Genomic DNA, 15,034 nt, shown 5'->3' with positions numbered 1-15,034 from the left:
TTTATCTCCCAGGTTTTCTTCTGCATGAATGCCATGTAAGTTTTAAAGCAGGGATATTCCACTCATGAATTTCCAGCACAGGCCTGGCTCCATACTTCTCCTGTGGCTGCTGTCAAGCACCTCATGCTCCCTACTTCCCCTTCACTTTCAGGAAACTTTCCACCTCTGCCATTTCTCAATTCTCTCCCACGTTCCCTTCCCTCCTCTCGCACAAGGCCTCCCTCTTCTCTTGTCTCCAGACAGTCCCAATGGATCCCGAAATGTCCTACCACCTTCTCCTGCTCCTCCTGTCACCCTTGAAAATAGCAAAGACCGAGCTTTTCTGTTCTCTCCCTCTTTTGCAAGACCTCCCTGTCAAACCCTTACCACCTGCCTCGTCTTTTCAATTGTCTTTTGCTGCTCGGTGTTCCGAAACACAGCAAAAGACTAAACACACACAGGATGACTGATCGCACTTTGACAAGCACAGCTCACCTCAAGAGGCAGTGCGTGCTGTTTGGCTCGTTCGGAGCCTGTCATTTACATCAGGCAGCCGGGCTGTTAGAGCAGCTGTAAGTCAGTCCACCCGGCCAAACAGCATGAATTTACATCCTGCCTCATCAGCCGCTGGCTTGTGGGACTGGGCGTCAGTTCTCAGGCGCAGGAGGAATGCAGGCTGCCTCTTAACTGTCGCTGTGCCACACAAATCATCCTGCAAAGTACATGCCATGCAAGTCTGTCACTGAGTCTTCCTCAATAGCTAGGTGACATATCAATATTTCTAGATTTTTACACAGCATCATCTGTGTCGTTTGTACCATTATTACATTTAGCTCCCCTTCTGTCTCAATCTTATGTGACATACTATGTTTTACTTCAAAATATGCACATGCCCTAACTTTACTTAGGAATGATAAATAGGATCTTCAGAAAGCTATGGAGCATATGTTTGCTTCTACTAATTGATATAAACTGTTGTCCTTTTTAGGGAACTGTTCAAAATAATTCTACACTTATTGGATTTAAACCAGAATACAGACTGTTTCAAGGTGGATGGCTGATGACAGCGTGCTGCCTGATAAGCTGACTGCAAAGGAGGGATCCAAAGCAACTCCTGTCTAGTGAGGGCAGCTGTTACTCCATCAAGATATGACTATTACAGCATGATGCTTGGTTTCCCTGCCTGCACAAATGGTAATAGTATATGTTTACCTGCTCTGAAGTCCTGTCATCTGATTCTAGCACTTTTGTATAGGTGACAAAGATTATGATAAGCCCACATTCAGATGGTTAAAAAAAATTGTGTGTACCAACATGAGTAAGTTTATGCTATGAAGAAATGTTACTGCTTACAAAAAGATGGATCAAAAATGACTTGTACAAACAGATCTGCTAATATAAATAACACATGTTTTACAGAAAGTTAAATAAAACTGCCTGGCATAATTAGATAGTACAATTCCTTGTAAAAAAAGGCCACCAACACAGCAATACTGAAAGAATAACTATCTAGAAGAACTGAACAAAGGACTGGTAAATTATTTAAAAATATATACTAAAATATCCATTTGAAACAGACTACCATTTCTTGTATGCGATGAGTCCTTGTAAACTTACTGAATGAATCCTTCACCTCGGGCCTTCAGCTCCATCCCATCTTCCAAGGTGAGAGCCGCACTGGGAGGTGCAGTGGAACTGGACGGAATGGGAAGGACCGCACACCCCTGTGCCTCGGTTCCCAGTGCTGGCAGCCATCCAAATGGACTTGTGTCTGTCCTTTCCCTGTTCCCTTGCCCTACTGCTGCCATACAGAACAAAACCTCAGAGGAATGCAAGGATATGTAAGACATATCAGGCTTGTATCATCAGCAGGTATCATCAGGCTTGTAATGGTGGAACTTTTCAACCTGTTTTAAATGTATGAGCTTGCTGATTTCAGTCTGTACTTCTTGAGCAGCTTTGATCTCAGAATTGGCCTCATGTTTAATTTGGTTTCCTTCTTGCTGTGGAATAGTAAATTTGAACTTGTCTTCCTATCTAAATGTTATGGCTGAGCAATCAGTTAAACATTCAGTGGTGCAGCGCAACAAGATCGTTGCACAGACCATGTTATTTTCGGAGTCATTCTTTTGCAGTTCTGGTCCTACTTGTAAACATTTAACCCACACTGAGAGTCTCAGAAGAATGCATAAAGGAACTAAGATGAAAAGTGAAAGAGCATTCCCATGAGTCAGCTGTACTTTGAAACTAGTTTTGATTTCACCCTGTTTACAGCCCTCCCCTTTAGGGCAGAGTCACACGGAGCCCCATCCTGGGTCGGAGGAAATGGCAAACTCTAACTTTCCTTCTTCACCCAACATAAGGAGCAAAAACTACCCTCAGAATCTATTTTGACACCAGATTGGGAGCAACAGTTGAAAGGCAGAATTGCACCTTTAACATGCCTTTAATATAAGAATGCAAGTGCACGCTCAGTGAAAAACTGTTCAAATACACTGCGAAGCGGGTTTTTTCACCTGGAAATGAGATACAGGAGACCATGTTTTTATGCAGATCTAACAGATTTGAGATCTCATGGTATTTAAACCTGGTTCTATCCAATTTTCACTATTTTTTTTTCATAAATTTTCAGCAATTTCACTGAGTCATATTTGACATTCAGACAGATATAACCCAAAACTAAGTAAATTCCTACAAATTTCATGAAATTCAAGAGCTCAGTAAAGGCGATAAAATAAGCCCTAAGGGGTGAGAACATCTCTGCTTTTTTCTCTCCTCCTTAATCCCTGCATTTTGGCTTGTACTTACCGAGTTACCTCGTGTATACCAGCACACATCATTCAGTATTGTTCAGCACATGCTGCCTCTCATGCTGCGGGACCACTGGCTACATGCTGAGGAGCAGGGAAATGTGGGATGGACGTGGGGGCACTGTGGGGAGACAGGGGCTGTCACAGAACATTCATTAGGAACTAGGCTTCAATTAACTCCAGTGCTGATGTAAAAAAAACATTTTGCTGTTGTTTTGAAACAACGCAACATAGGCATTGCTGCAGAAAACATGAATATGGAACAGCATATTAATAGAGTATTCAAAGTGGATCGCTATCAATGCAAACATGTCATGTCACTCATCTTATTCATAGCAACCTGCTATCCTTTCTGAAGAGCGGATGGAAAGTGTTTTTAAAGAAGAAGGCTTTTGTCCTATAACTCTACCTTAGAGTAAATACAGAAGGTTGAAAGAATTTGGTTAACCTAGGAGAAGCAGCCTCATGCTAGTATTTTCTCCTCTGAGATGCACATGCACCAACACATGCAGATTCTGTGTGCGTATTCTTCTAGCAGTAACTACACAGGAGATTCAAGTCTACATTGACACAATGGTAACCCATTTATGGGTTGTTTGCTCTTTTGTAAAATCAACTCAAGCAACAAATTGCCAGACAAGTGTGCTAAAAGATAAATATTTAAATATTCAGACATAAGCTTTTCCCCAGATTCATACCACATCCATTGCTATTAAAGCAGCCTAAGAAGCATACTGGCAGATTGTTTTACCTAGAGATGAAAACTAATTTTTGTCCTTCCTCTGCTATGCTATGCACTGTGGTGGCAGAATGTTATAATGAAACAGCTCTGTAAAATAGAAGAAAAATAAGCGAGAGGAAAACAGCAGTTCACAAGGTGATATTCCTCCGTCAGTGTTTTTGCACAGGTCAGAACACACCAAAGCAACTTCGTTTGATACAACTTTTCATAGTACACTATCAAAACTTTATATAATATATCTGGTGGAATTCCTCCCCCCACATGCTCAACTGGCCACCTTAAATTACATGTTGGACTTGGAAGTTAATCATTCTCTGTAACATTTCTACTACTGACTTAAAAAAAAAAAGTGTCACATATTCCAAAGACCAGAGGACTTTAACAATCATTATAAAGAAAAAAATAATTAAAGGAGAACAGATAGGTGATGGACATCTTGTCCTTATTTTCAGTATTACAGATACCTGTGATGTTTTTCCAATATTGCTTTACCACAAAACATACTGCGATGCCAATTTCTGATGTTCTGCTACTCAGCACCTACAGATGATACACACCTGTTCTGGATTTGACTTCAGAACAATACCTCCAGAGCTTTTATTTCACTGTATTTTGTTTCCTGAGTTGAAATTCTGTTTATACATTAGGTGTTTTACTGGACATTTCTCAATATATGCATGTTTGAGGGGGCTTTGTTTTACCACAGCAAGAACACCATTTGCTCTAAAGAAAATACAATACAGCTTTCAACACGAGATGAAGTACTTTGAAATGCTGTAATTTTGCTTTATCAGACTCAGTCGTATGTAGCATATCAACTAGAGGTCTCCAAAATCAATGGAAGCTGTGTGATGAGAGTCAAGCACATGTTGAATCTCTGCTGAATCTCTGCATATGTAAATGTCTTACACGACACACATGGATAGCATCTGTGCAACTTCACAAAGTATTTCACTGTGATGAAGTTTCTGCCATATTTTTATAAAGACACATGAGCTATAAGTTTTAAATGTGATACACAGAAAGAACGTGTGATGCTATAAAAGGTCAAGTCAATGTAAACATATTCAACAAATATGGAATTTCTTACCTATACCTTGTCCCTTATCTTCACCCAGATGAATGCTTACTGAGATGAGAAAAGAAGGGACCTGTGAGGCATGAGTATCATAACACACTTCTTTTATCACTTAAAGTAGAAAGAAAGAAATCAGGCATGCTCTGGATAACATTCAATGAAAATAGCTTGCATTTTAAAGGAAAACTATACTGGAAAAATAAATCTGCTTTCTAATTATCACATAGAAGAGGGAAGACTGTAAAATCTCATCTTTATCATGAAAAAAAAACATGAACACTTTTGCTTTTTGAAAAGAAAGATTTTCAATGTTTTATTGCCACAGTCTTCACCTCCACCACCACAACCTTGCATTGCAAATACCTCCCAGGGTTTGTACATTCAAAGCCTGTTTTGTTTTGTTTTGTTATTGCTACTATAATATGCCTTACTGGAGTAGCAATATGACAAAACTTCTGGAAAGAGAACTCTCAAATTAACACTGAACTGAGGGAACATGAAAGTAATGTATAAGAAGGGAAAGAGTTACTGGAAAAACTGACTTGGAGCTTACGTATTTCTTTAACTTAAAAAATACATCAGGAGGAATGGAGGAGTTACACGATGAGTCTGGCATGCTGCCATATAATTCTCAATAAATAATTTAAAATACTGCTTTATACTGATGCTGCCACCAGGATAATTTCTGCATAACAAATTACTTTCATATTCAATTGATGGTGAAAAGAGGGAAGTATCATCTGATAAATAAGATTCTTACTTACCTGTTGTGATTTCATTGCAATTCCTGTAAATGAGAGGATGAAGTCATGGTTTTTAAAAACCTGACATATGATTGACAAGATCAGAACTAGCTGTCCTGTAGACAGCAATCCTGACCAACGGGGGAAAAAAATCCATCTTTTTTTTTTTTTTTTTTTCAGAAAAAATGTGAAAGTCTATTTTGCAAATGGTTTTGCTTCTGGGAATTATTTACTATATTTATTTATAGGACATGAAACAGGATCCTAAATCCAACGTTAAATTAATACTGTGTATGCCTATGCATCCATTGACCACATAACTTTTCAGCTAAGTATTTTCATGACATAAATTCTTTTTTTTTAAATCTTCTTTATTTATATTAAATCACTGTAAGTTCATATCCAGATTCACCACTACAGCACTAAAAGGTGGCATTCTTAAAGGAGGCAAGGAAAAGCACCCTAAGTGCAGTGTGATTTGGAAATTCCTTGCCAATGACTAAAATCTCACAAATGCACACTGAAACTCACAGTTTTTTAGTATTTCATGTCATTGTCAAAATAGAAATATCCTGATTTCATGATAACTGTCAACAAAGAGTTTTAGTAAAACTATATGATGAATAACATAAAACAACACAATAGAATTAAAAATCGCATCAGAAAAAAAATCAACATCGACCAGATTTTCAAAAGCAAGCATACAAAACATTTATGCACACTCATACATGCAACCTTCTGAAATGCTGACTCTGAAAAATAAAAATTATATTTTAAAATGGTCTGCAGTTCCATAGATCACAGCATAAATCCAGGGGGTATCTTAGATAATGGATCCACAGTCAAGATCCATCCTCCAACTCAGCCTCTGAAAATTCAGGGATGAGCTTTGGAAACCAACTTTTTAAAACACAGTAGCCTATAGCTATGCACAGAACAAGTGCACAACCTTTTACCCTGGTAAGCAAGCAAAAGTTACAAATACTGCCACTAGAAACTACTTGAGATGTTGCCCTTTTTACGTTAAGGCCAGGTTATTTCATTTATCCTGAAAATGGGCATGATTCACTTTAGTGGGCATCCCTTACTGGGAATTCAGAACCTCAAAGCCTGTCAGTCATTTTCATCAGCTGGAGTGGAGAAGATACACCGCTGAAAAATAGGTAGCAGAGGCAGTGATAGAAAAAGTAAACATAATGAAAAGTGACAACTGTCAAAGTTAAAAATATATCATTATACACAGTATGCCATCATACTCCTTGGTACTTCTGAAGGTATTTATCATAAAATGTAACTTCTCTGTAAAACCATTGAGCTAATCAACTGTCAATATCAAGTCTTGCATTTTCTAGGTTTTGTAGATTTATATTTATGACTAGTATTTTTTTTTATCTATTCCTGAAATGGTTGCTTCTGCTCCAAAAATAATCATCTGGAACACTGAAAACACATTTCTGTAGTTCAAGGAGTTTCTTGACTGCTGAGAAACAGCAAACATCTGCTTACATGCATTGCAAAGTGAGAGCTTCTCAAAAACCTCTGCCTGTTTGGAAAGTGTTGGGTAACTAAATGCAGCTAGCAGCTTCCTCACTAATACTAGCATAGGGAAATGATCTGTTAGAGTTTAGCTCAGGTTTGCAGCTATGCATGTTTTTATCTTTCTTTGTTCATGTGTTGGGATACACTTACCTGCTGCGTTACACACTTGTACGAAGTGTTTCCAAAAATGTATGCCTTAATCTTCTGTGGAGCTCACGTATAAAGAAAATGGGAGGTGTCACCAAGTCTCTACCAACACAATTGTTTTCAAGATGGAACAGAATGAGCTGGATAAGAAGGATAGTCTCACAGGAGATACAGGAATAACGATTAGTCTCCTACTTTTTGAAGTGTTTTACATGGGTGGAAAGGAAGGAAGCGTCTTGTAAGCATAAACCAGTAATTCAAAGACACACAGACTGATACTCAGATCAATAATCCTGTCTACAACTGGAGCATGCTAAATATTTCCCAGAATAAGAACGTTTAAAACATACTATCATCAGTAAGACGCAGTGGCATACTTTTAATATTGGCTTGTAGCTATTTTTTGTTGATGGTATTTAAACACCTTAATTGAAAATATGAAAATATTCTGATAAATATCTAAAGGAACAAAAAAACAACATAAATTATTCAAAACTTTCACACCTAAACTGTAAAGCAAACTGCTTGATGATGCTTTCTTAGACAGTCCTTTCAGTGTCATTTACTGACTTAACCAAATAAATCTAAAAGCAGAAAACCACACAACATATTTCCACATCTGGAGCCCCCAGGGAATTCATGGTAGTTATGAAGTGATGTCAGATCATATTATACTTTCAAGGTGATTGATTAGTATAGCACTAGCTTAATTGTATTGCAAAACTGCACTGGCTATTTACTAGGAGATAAACTGAGGTGCTTTCTGTGATTATGCCAAGTGATAAATTCCTCATCCACCACATTCCACATATAATGTGCACCACTAATACAAACTCCAGCAGGTCCATCTTCAGTTTTTCTCATTACTACAAGTTGTACTGACATGGTATTCAATTACCTTCCTGGCACAGAAAATCCTTGTACATCATAAAACAACAGCAGTAAACTCCTGCTCTGGTATATAATTTGGTACTTTTGAAAATAAGGAGAATATGAAAAGACTGAAATAGGCTAGCACCAATGCAGGTTAACAGATTTTTAGACTGACCAAGTGTGCAAGCAAGGGCTTGTCTATATAACTGCAGTAGAATATGTTCTCTCGTGTCAGTCGCTCGGAGACATTTTACTCCACACATTACACATCTACCACACTAACACGCCAGGCCAAGAAGCACAAATCTGTGGAAGGAGACGGTTCCTGCTGTGTCCTACAGTGCAGGTAAAAGCAACTTAACTACCTGCACAGAGAACACAAAAGGCTTCTGATTCCTCTTTGCCCTGTTTTATCTTTAGATATTTTACTAGAGGATTGAGCACACTGCAAAGATTCTAGCACTGCCTTTATGATTGCTTAATACAGTATCTGAATAAAAACAGTTATCTTAAAACCTAGAGCTCTCTGCACAAGCCTGTGCACATCGTGCAGGTGAGTTTCATGTTGTGTCTGCAAGAGAATCAGATGCATGATACAGCTCAATTCCAGCATAAACACGGTAGGACAAAACACTGCATTACATGTGCTATGCCTGTGTACATCTATGTTTTTATGAGTGGCTGTAGCAAATCATTAACTACTTGGAATTTAGTTCTACATGCACACACGTACACAAACATCAGCTAATGCTGACTACCCACAAAATGCCAGGTTCTCTGTTGGTTAATCCTAAATAGTGTTTTAATTAATGGACAATATTTACTAATGTTTCTTCATTGCAAACAGGTAGAACTATTATATATATACAGTGATAACAATTCTAATTTGGTAATTTTTGTGTTTGTCATTTTGAGTTTATCTTTGTTGAGTTGGTTTTCTTGTAACAAATTCCACTTTTCCAGAGAGGTTCAATATCTGTAGATGATGGATTTTAGACTTGGCTGGTTCCTTGGTTGGCTCCAAGAGCCTTGGTTGTCTCTTTTTATTTTTTCCTTTCTCAAGGGACACTTTACTATATAACCACTTGGGTCTCCTCTTGAGTAATGCTTGAGAATCCTTACTGGGATAGAGAATGTGTCTAGCAGTCACATTATTTGCACTGTAATCAGATGGTTGTAGCAGTACCCATCTCTGGCAGTTTACTTGCCTTCTCCTTTCTCAGTGTTTGTCTATGCTCCCAATTTGCATGGCATTTGTCATTCTGGATCCAGCGCTGCTTTATGTTTTGCTAGCTTTCCTTCCTCCCATCCACATTCATTTTAGCACTATACATTTCATACTTTTATGGTGTTTATAATTGAGCTCCCTTCAAAGATATTTTTTCTTGGCATATTTCCTCTGAGTTATCCAGATGGAATTGGCTGAGTTTCTCTCTTTTGGAAGTATTTTTAAATAGGAGAAAAACAACCTATTTTTTTCCCTCATCTTATTATTTTGAATTCTTCTTTAATTAGCAGCTAATGTACGAGAAGATGAAATATACTAAAATGAAGACTTATTAACCAGCAGCGTTAACATTGTCATGGTCTGCGGGGTAGGAGGGTGGGAAGAACCTTCTGAGAGAGAAATTTTAAAGCTGCCTCCAGGGGACACATGCATACATACTCATTGGAATTTAATTAAAAATGTCATTGGAAAGCTGCTGAATAACCTCCATCTTAAACAATTAAGCCTAAACTCCTAGTGACTCAGGCTTCCTAGATCATTCATTAGAAGAAGCTCTGTGTCTAGGTGCAATAGACTACTGATGTTAATGTCAGCCTGAAAATAATGTTCAAGGGACTCAGAGATACACAGGTTAAGCCATGTATCAGAAGACTACCAAAAGTTAATTTTGTGGAAGGCACTTATCTAAACTGAAATGTAGTTATGTGGCTAGGCTGCCAAGCAAGAAATGAAAAAGTAAAGACAAAAAAAAATGAGGTTGAGGATATGTTAACAAAATAGCAATACAGGTTGCCTAAACAGATGTGGGCTTCAGTTCCCAGACTATAAACTTGATCTTTTTTGGCTTCAATTTCAGAACTCAGTGCTTCTGACATACATAATTTTCAGAAGACTCTAAGTCCATTAGAAGAGGAATACATTTGGTATTTAATAAAGAAGCCTTTAAAGAAGCACCAGAATCATTCACTGGTGGAGACAGGCTATAAGGGATAGTATCGCCATAACTGGTTAGCTCTGCCCCAGCGGTGCTGCCAACGGTCACTTTTCATAAGCACGGACAGTGAGCATCAGCAATGGTGAACTAGCTGGCTGCTTTCAAACCATCTAACACTCTACAGTAATTAGAAACTGGGCTTGAGCTCAGTCTTCTGCTGGAACCTTTTTTATATGCATATTTACATTTCTGTATAGACAACAAAAACTTTTCTCTAAGGTGAAATCTCATCCTAAGGTTTTGAATTTTAACATCACATAAAGGCCATGAGACCCTGGGCAACCCAATCAGGGTGGCACCCCAGCCCATGGCAGGGGGTTGGAACTGGGTGATCCTTGAGGTCCCTTCCAACCCAAGCCATTCTGTCATTCTGTGATAAAGTAACATCAACAAGCCTCCTTTTTTTCCATGTTTTTCCTGAGATGGATGTAATCACTGACTGGAAGACTGTATTATGAAGTATTTTCAGGTTAATTTTTTGGGACACTGTCTATTGTTGGAAAGGGTAATATATTGTATTATAAGACTTGTATACAGCAATGAATGATTTAAATTATTCAAATACATTTCTAGGTAGTTCATAGAGTAACAACGCTCAACAAACCATTTATTCCTGCATTCCAAACCAATTTCTTCTCAGAAAGCAATTACATTTAAACACAACTGATGCACACCGAGGAACAGTAAATTAACTTTTACTACTCAGGAGAAAGTCCCATATGTCACTGTGGACAATTCAATGAAAAACTTCTGTTTAGCACAGATAATCCATCAGAAAGATCAGAAGTGTTTAGAAAAGCATTAGGAATATACTGAGCAATAATCCCAAACCTTATAATGCCTCTGTATCAGTGAGTGGTGTATTCTCATCCGAAGTGCTGTGTTCAGGTATGGTCTCACGATTGAACAGATACAATAAGCAAAACTGGTTTTGAGAAGGGTGAAGTGCTGCCTAAAGGCATAATGAGATTCATGTGTGAGAACAGATGAGATTAGGACCGCTTTGCTAAGAGGATTTTACAAAGAGGGGGAAGGGAGGAATTGCAAAAGCAGTGTGAGAGCGCAGTGCCAACCACCTCCAGAAACCCCGAGGGTCACTGACTTTCCAGCATGTCAGAAGGAGTTGAGAGCACGCAGCTGCTCCAGGAGCGTGGTGTCACTTACCCGTCATTTCTCTGGGCTCCTGAGGTGAGCAGAGGTGGTGTTCCCCCCCGTTGGTTACGTCAGATGCTCTTTCTAGCTCACGTTCCTCTCTCAGCTTGTTTATCACTGCTTTTATTTCATTGACTTCAGTGTTTGTTTTTTGTTTTTTTTTTTTGACTTGGCTCCACAGTGCTATCCATCTGCTCAGCTTCAACTTTACTGCCTATAATAGGCCAAAAAAAACCACAGCTCTAATAAAATACTCACAGTCTTGGAGCATGTGAATACAATAAATGCATTAAACTGTTCAAATGCAATTTATTGTGAAAAAAAATCAAAAAACAGATTCCTGAATAGAAAATCCCCTAAAGGTGTTTTTACTTTCAGTCCCTTCATTGGGCCACATTCTAAGATGTCCAAAGTATGTAAATCCAGATCCATTTACTTAGATTTGTATTAATACCCAGCACCAAAATATAGAATCCCGTGCACTGAGAAATGCAATCAGATACAGACAAACTTATGTGTGTATGTCCCACAATCAGATCTACACTCCTAAATGCAACCCACACCTGTACACATTAAATTCTGTTACACTGGAAGCTAACACATAATTTAGAAACCACAAGTTTTAAAGAAATTCCAAAGGAATTTGCTTTCACAGTGCAGAGGAAGAAACAGTTCTACATGCATCACTTTGTGTCCTGTAATAATTCTGTATATGCACATACTATCACACCTAATTCCAGGGAGGCTCAGAGCACACAGCAATGGCAAACAGCTGTAAGAAAATATTGTTTTCACAAAATGGTCATCATGTGATTTCCTCCTTACGTTGCCATGAAGAAAGACCAATTTTTGCAATTGTCTCTACAACATTTCTAGAACGGACTAGAATCTAACATCCATTTTATTATTTGTTTTAGGAAATAATTTTTCCTATTTTTAATTTGTTTCTCAAATTATATAGCTATGTAGTAACTCCTCTATTTCTAGCTCTGATATTTTCCTGTGAGGAGAGGCTAGGAGAGACGCAGTGGAATCTTATCAAACGTATCAAATCAATACCTGAAGGGAGGGTGCAAGGAAGCCAGAGCCGGCTCTTTTTTGGTGCCCAGTGCCAGGACAAGAGGCAGTGGGCACAAAGTGGAACATAGGAGGCTCCCTCCAAATATAGGAAGCACTTCTGTGCTGTGCGGATGACAGAGCACTGGCACAGGCTGCTCAGAGAAGTTGGGAGTCTCCTCTTGGAGATCTTCCAAGGTGCCTGGACTTGGTGCTGGGCACCCTGCTCTGGGTGTCCCTGCTTCAGCAGGGCTTGGACCAGGTGGACCCAGAGGTCCCTCCAACCTCCACCTTTCTGTGGTTCTGGAATAATATCAGACAAACAGGACCACTCTAAAAAACAGAGAGAAGACAGTCAGTGGCCACATAGGCATAGTACATGCAATTTGCACATGTAGTCCTTCAAATATGGTGATCTCTGTAAAAGAAAAAGATATGTCCAAAATGAAAAGCTGAAGGCAAAGAAATACAGCCTCCATTAGAACATGGTTTCCAGGTCAATCCCTGCCTTCTGCCAAATCAATACAGAACATGAAATCCATTGTAAAGAGACTCGGGCTTCAAGCCCGCATTAACCACATTGCAATGCTGATTTCGAGTAAAAAAAAAAAAAAGTAATGAAAAAAGATAAATTTTCTGTGCTATCAGTGTAAGAGAGATGGAAAGGATCCATGCAGTTCTGGCTCCAGCTGGGATTCTGCTGCTTCATACTCCGACATAAATTACAATTGACCTAACTCATCTTTATTACTGAAAAGCTATTATGACTGTAGGAGAACTTTCTCTTACAGATGAAGATTGAGGCTCTAGTATGACTTTGATCATAAGTCCTATCTTCACTTTCTGTATCCAGTTATTCCATTCTCAATGTCACATAATTTTAAGAATGAACTCTTCAGACCTTCTTCCCCCAGAAAACCCGTAAAAATTGGAATTTTGGATACTATGTTGTTTTTTTTTTATTTTAATTTAAAAACAACAACCAACCAACCAGTATAAAACTAATGAGAATGGGGTAACAAGTTTTAAGTTGCACTGAAAGAGATTAGTGCTAGTTTTATACATTCCCAGCTCCCACATTAGGAATGTCTGGGTTACCAAGAGAATCAGCTAAGTCCCAACTTCTTCAGTACAGGAAAACATTGTTGAGTGAAGCGAAGAAATAATACAGAAGATGAGTGAGATGTAAACAAGTGAGCTCAGAAAATGTTGAAAGTGAACTAAAACCCAAAAGCATCCTTGGTGTTATTTCAGGGAAGTTAATGGATTGACAGCAAGGATAAATTTGAGACTTGGAATCAACGTATAGATGGTTTAAAGGTTCTACCTTAACCAGTAATTGGCTTGTCTGACCTACACCCTAAGAAGTTATGCAACAGGTTTCTGTACTAATGAAAGCTGCCTTCCGTTGGCTTCTGTTTTCATTTGACCCTTTAGAGGAGCCATTCAGGGCCTGCCATTGTCAAAGTAAAATGTAATTCTAAGCACAAAGCTTTGGGTATATGAGCAGATGGTCACCTTATCCCTGAATGTCAGTTCACCAGGTCGTATGCAGCAAGCTTTCACAATAAAATTTAATGGAGATGACCACACAGATGTAGAACAAAATGGTTTCAAACAGGCACAAAGCAAACAAGGAATGTGTCTAAACTGTGCAGTTTTGAACAACTGAAAACAAAATAGCTTTTGACTTGTTCCTAATAGTCTTGTTCAATTATCGGAACTAAAGAAAAATTCCCTCTGGCAGTTTAATATACGTAGCACTAGCAATATCACATTCTCAGTTTATAGAAACATCAATTTTTCGTTATTCACTCTGGCATTCTTCAGATGATAGCATTAAGCTTGTATTGATACACTCTACAAATTCCAAAGACTAAGAAATTTTCACTCTTAGCTTCTCAGGAATTAAGCTTGGACAAAACAGTCAATACAAACTTAAAGGAGGAAAAATGGCTACTGGATCACAAGGTCTACCAGCTAAAGCAGATAGGAAGTCAGCTAACAAGTGTACCACGCTCATTGTGAGATCAGATCAGCACAGGTACAGTCACTCTGTAGAAGAGTTCACCAATACACATACTTCTTAGGTGGTACATAACTATGTAACATTGATAGCACCCTCTGTGAAATCCTCAGTTTTCAGGAGACAAACTGATATCCTCTATCATATACATCAGAAACATGCACACATTTCCTGTAGATGAGTCCTGACAAAAGAGTACACAGAAAATCGATGTGCCTACCTCCGTGCCAATCACCAGTTATAGCAAGGTGGGTATTTCAGGCAAAAAGCACTGAACTGTATATGATTAACCACCACCAAGTATGTTCCTGTATTGATCACAGGCAGCACAGACCAGAGAAGAGGATCATTAATTCCAACTCACCTCGGTGAACTGGAGAAATAACCAAGAGACACAATGAACAATGAAATAGACCATAGTCATACAGGACATGTAGGCCAAATCAACTGCACAGAGGTAAGAAAGGGGAAGACAGATCTGTTTACAAAGGATGTGGGCTTTAAAGTGAATTACTAGCCACATACATGAACAAAGTCACACCTTAGGAAGAAAAAGTAATCATAGTATTGGTTGCTTGAAGGCTAATACCTAGTTGCAAGACAGACAAAATAATCTAACATTTGGCTTAAAGAGTTGGGCTTCTTACTTTTGTTTCTTGAGTTGGGC

The 15,034-nt window shown here is 38.6% G+C and overlaps 1 long non-coding RNA gene across 1 annotated transcript in view; it reads right to left on the bottom strand.

The window, feature by feature from the left end:
- Positions 1-2,581, bottom strand: part of LOC121079007 — a 65,131-nt gene extending 62,550 nt beyond the window's left edge. The window contains exon 1 of the long non-coding RNA XR_005824826.1: positions 1,597-2,581. This is a non-coding gene — a long non-coding RNA (uncharacterized LOC121079007). The remainder of the gene's footprint in view (positions 1-1,596) is intronic.
- Between the last annotated feature and the right edge of the window lie 12,453 nt (positions 2,582-15,034).

The sequence above is a fragment of the Cygnus olor genome, chromosome 16, assembly GCF_009769625.2.
Source record: "Cygnus olor isolate bCygOlo1 chromosome 16, bCygOlo1.pri.v2, whole genome shotgun sequence".
NCBI lineage: Eukaryota > Metazoa > Chordata > Aves > Anseriformes > Anatidae > Cygnus > Cygnus olor.
The sequence above is the reverse complement of the archived record's forward strand: the minus strand, read 5'-3'. Positions and strand labels throughout refer to the sequence as shown.